We start from the raw sequence: 5105 nt of genomic DNA, 5'->3' as shown, positions 1-5105 counted from the left end.
GGTACTGTCAAAAAGTATATCATTTCACGTACCTCAAAGCCCGTCAGTAGACTCATAAAAGCTTCATGCAATCCGCTTTCGGCCAATGAAATTCTTTCCATCACCGTACCCATCAATGTACGGTGTTCTTCTGAGATGGCCGCTCGCTCCAACAGCTCCCTCAGTACGTCTGACCTTATACCAGACGGTGCCAGACTCTTTTGTTTGCTCTCTTCAAGAGCCGGACGCTGGGGACTTTGGGTGACTATAGGATTATCTTCTGGCCTCACCGGATCCGGGGAGGCCCTCCGTGACAACACTTCAAGGTCGCCCGCTTCTTGAGCAGGGGACTCTGGGGGAGGCGTTTCTCTCTCCATCATCTCCAGAAGAAGATCCCCCGAAGACGAGCTCTGCTGAGAATGGCTAAGATCCGAACTACAAGATAAATGCTTCGGTTATTTTCCTCAGAGGTAAGGTAGTATATCTTCACTATTAAAGTACTTTTTGATTACTTACAGCTCGTTAGAGAGCAGATCCCCGCGCGGACTTTGTGCGGCAAGAGCACCCTCCAAGGCAGGACCCTCTGGTGGAGATTTCTTCTCCCGTTTGGAAACCTTGGTTTCCGGATCTTCAGAGGTAGTCATCTTCCTTCCCCGGGGTGAGAGAATGTCAGATTCCTCCCCTTGGTTATCCTCCCTCACAGAGGCGCCCGTTCCCTCGGTCGGAATAGGTAGCGGTGGAGGCCCGCTTTCGCCCTCTTTATTCCCCCCTTTATCTTCCTTTGAGGGCTCCGGGCAAGGTGCTAGCTCGAGCATCTTTTCCACTACCGGATTTTCCAAACCCTCAGGAAGGGGGGCCGAACACCGAATCATCTTTGCCTTTGTTAGCCAGTCCTGGTCAAAGAGCAATTTCTCAGAATGGCGTCATGATAAATGAAAGACGGTGTGTTCGGCTAGAGGATTACTTACTTGGTCGGTGGTACGGTTCCTGCTCAGGCCCACGTCCTCGGTAGTGTCCGGACACTCTATTTGAGGTCCGAAGAATGATTTATACATCTCCTCGTGCATCAGGCCGAGGAAATTCTGAATAGTGCGCGGTCCTTCTGGGTTGAACTCCCACATGCGGAGGGGACGGCATTTGCAAGGCTGGACTCGACGAACCAGCATAACTTGCATCACTGTAACCAGACTGAAATCTCCTTTGAAGAGATCTTGAATGCGGCTTTGCAGTATAGGCATGTCCTTGGCTGGACCCCAGCTCAGCCCTCTGCTAATCCATGACATCAGTTGTGGTGGAGGGCCCGAGCGGAAAGCAGGGGCAGCCACCCACTTGGCACTTCTGGGACCTGTGATGTAAAACCACTCCCTTTGCCATAATCCGGACACCTTTGGAAAGGAACCATTTGGCCATGGAACTCCAGCAATCTTGCTTATTAATGCACCCCGCACGCTACATGCTGCCCCTCGATCATCTTCGGCTTCACGTCAAAGGCCTTGAGCCACAGGCCGAAGTGAGGGGTAATGTGGAGGAAGGCCTCACATACGACAGTAAATGCCGAGATGTGGAGAAAGGAGTTCGGGGCTAGATCATGGAAATCTAGCCCATAATAGAACATTAAACCCCTAACGAAGGGATCCAGAGTGAGGCCTAGACCTCGGAGGAAGTGGGAGATGAACACAATGTTCTCGTTGGGTTCGGGAGTAGGGACAACCTGCCCTCAGGCAGGCAGCCGATGTGAAACTTCGGCGGTCAGGTATCTGGCCTCCCTCAACTTCTTGATATCCTCTTCCGTAATGGAGGAGGGCATCCACCGGCCTTGAAGGCTGGATCCGGACATGATTGAAGGTCCGAAGCACCTGACCTGGGCTTTGGGTGTTAGAACTCGAGGCGGGGGAAGGATTCGATTGAGCACGGGAGGGAAAAAAGTAAAAGCCTTGTCCCCTTATAAAGAGGGTGAATATCAAGCGTCCTCTCAGTGGCCGTTTGGGACTTGCCTATAATCTAGGAGTCCTAGACACGGTTGGGTTACCCACGACCGTATTGATGAGAATCCCGTAATTAGGGGAACACGATCTCTGCTTTGACAAGACGTGTCAAGAAACCGCCTCGCGTTATGTGTGGAGCTGGTTGAAGAAAAACGGTTCGAATAATCACCGAGCCATGACATGATGTCATTTTGCCAAAACATGTCAGCAGACTAAGATTCATGGAAATATTATTCTCTCTACGGTGGAATGTGGAATTTATTTTGCAGGGTCGGACACTATCCTGGTATTCAAACTCTTCTGTGATGTGTTCGGAGGAGGAACCCGCCTTGCAATGCCGAAGACAATCTGCATGCCGGACTCATCATCATTAAAGCCTGGTTCAGGGGCTACTGAGGGAGTCCTGGATTAGGGGGTATCCGGACAGCCGGACTATATCCTTTGGCCGGACTGTTAGACTATGAAGATACAAGATTGAAGACTTCGTCTCGTGTCCGGATGGGACTCTACTTGGCGTGGAAGGAAAGCTAGGAAATATGGATATGTATATCTCCTCCTTTGTAACCGACCTTGTGTAACCCTAGCCCCTCCGGTGTCTATATAAATCGGAGGGTTTTAGTCCGTAGGACAACATACAATGATACCATAGGCTAGCTTCTGGGGTTTAGCCTCTCCGATCTCGTGGTAGATCAAATCTTGTAATACTCATATCATCAAGAATAAATCAAGCAGGACGTAGAGTTTACCTCCATCAAGAGGGCCCGAACCTGGGTAAAACATCGTGTCCGAGCCTCCTGTTACCATCCGCCTTAGACGCACAGTTCGGGACCCCCTACCTGAGATCTGCCAGTTTTGACACCGACAGGCGGCACCCCCTCCTTCCTTCTCTTTCTCTCCTCCCCTTCCTTCTTCTCCTACTCCTACTAGGAAAGGTGGAATCCTACTCTTAGTGGGAGTAGGACTCCACCCTTGGCACGCCCCCTCCTAGGCCGGCCGCCTCCTCCCTCGCCCTCCTTTATATACGTGGGGAGGGAACCCCTTGGAGACACACCAATTGTTCCAAGCCAAGTGCGGTGCCCCTCTCCATAGATACACACCTCGGTCATATCATTGCAGTGCTTAGACGAAGCCCTGCGCCAGTAACTTGATCATCACCGTCACCACACCGTCGTGCTGACAAAACTCTCCCGCGACACTCTACTGGATCAAGAGTTCGTAGGACGTCATCGAGCTGAACGTGTGCTGAACGCGGAGGTGCCGTACATTCGGTGCTTGGATCGGTTGGATCGTGAAGACGTTCGACTACATCAACCGCGTTACTAAACGCTTCCACTTTCGGTCTACGAGGGTACGTAGACACACTCTCCTGCTCGTTGCTATGCTTCTCCTAGATAGATCTTGCATGATCGTAGGTAAATTTTTTGAAATACTACGTTCCCAACACTCCATATGATGAGAAGAAAGATGATTTCCTCTCTGAGCTCCACTCCCTATTCATTGACAATGGGATCCCCACCTTAGTAGGGGGTGATTTCAACCTAGTAAGGTTCAAATATGACAAAAGCAATGATAATATTAATCATAGGTGGAGTGATAAATTCAATGCTTGGGTTTAAATTTGGAGTTTTCTTGAGATCAAACTCTCCTCTAGGAAATACACCTGGGCTAATAACCAGCGGGACATCATTATGTCTACCATAGACAGACTCTTTTGTGACACACAGCTGGATACAAGTTCCCATTTCTCTACCAGCACCTCCATACCTAGATTAGGTAGTGATCACACACCTGTTGTGTGGGACTCAGGGTTGTGCCAGCAAGCGGGGGCACCCAGCTATAAGCTTGAAAATGGTGGCTTCTTAGAGAATACTTCCAAGATATAGCTCAAAATTGCTAGAATGCCCCAACCTGTGGTACTACTTCTATGGACATCTGGCAGGAAAAGGTCAGAAGGTTTAGAAGAGTTACCAGTGGGTGAAGTAAGAATGTTGAAGCTAAACTTATGAGGAATAAGAAGAAGCTTATGGAACAATATGACAAGTTAGATATTAAGATGGAATCCTCTAGCCTCTCTGAGCAAGAGAAAACTAGGATGGGGGGAATCTACCTAGAAATCCAAGCCCATTAGCTGAAGGAGGAGATCAAATCCAAACTAGATAGGGATGTGAAGGAGGGAGATAGAAATACCAGCTACTTTCAAGAAGTGGCAAATCAGAGGAGGACAACCTACATCCACTCCCTAGAAGTCCCTGAGGGACACTACTAGGGAAAACCTTATACACAGAATCTTAGCAGCAGCGTGGTTTAAAAACAAACGCTACTGCTAATTAGCAGTAGCGAGCTCCAGGAAACCGCGCTACTAACATCCCGATAGCAGTAGCGCTCTAGGTGAAACAAGCGCTACTACTATAATTTCCACGGCGTTGCCTCCAGGCTAGATATAGTAGTAGCGCCCTTCTCCTAGACGCGCTACTGCTAAAGTACTCAGTAGCAGCGTTTTTCTTCAAAACTCGTTGCTGCTAAGTATCACCGCAAATAATTAAGTTTACCCCCATACTGCTAAGCGAACAAGGTGTTTACCACCTTAAATATGTTACTTCTCAAACTATCTCGAGCACTTGGTCTTCATTGAACTATATGTGTAGGATTTGTGGCTGCAATATGAATCTTCGCCTGTGCCTATACAAGTACGGTGAAGATTCATGTTGATTATTTAGATTCTACACAAAAAGATCAATGATGACCAATGTATATTTTTAATGTTTTTACATGCTTAGACTTATAGCATTTTTCCAGGACAAAGAGCTACTAATATTGGGATAAACAAAAGAAATAACTGTTTCCTTTCGCAGTAGCGTTTTTTCTAAAACGCACTTTAGCTAAATTAGCTATAGCGCATTTCCTTAAGAGCGCTACTGCTAGTTCGACTTAACCACCCACGGGCTCAAAATTTTGCTAAGTCCTCCTTTCCCCCATGTCCCCCTACTCCTTTGTCGCCGCCACCCGAGCCCGAGCCTGCCCTCACCGCCACCGCCCGAGGCCGCCCTCAACCTCACCGCCGCCGCCCGCTGCCGCTCTCGACCTCACCGTCGCCACCCTCGACCTCACCGCCGCCGCCCGAGCCCGCCCAGGACCGCCGCC

This window comes from Triticum dicoccoides, chromosome 4A, assembly GCF_002162155.2.
Source record: "Triticum dicoccoides isolate Atlit2015 ecotype Zavitan chromosome 4A, WEW_v2.0, whole genome shotgun sequence".
Classification (NCBI taxonomy): Eukaryota; Viridiplantae; Streptophyta; class Magnoliopsida; order Poales; family Poaceae; genus Triticum; species Triticum dicoccoides.
Note: the sequence above shows the minus strand (reverse complement) of the source record.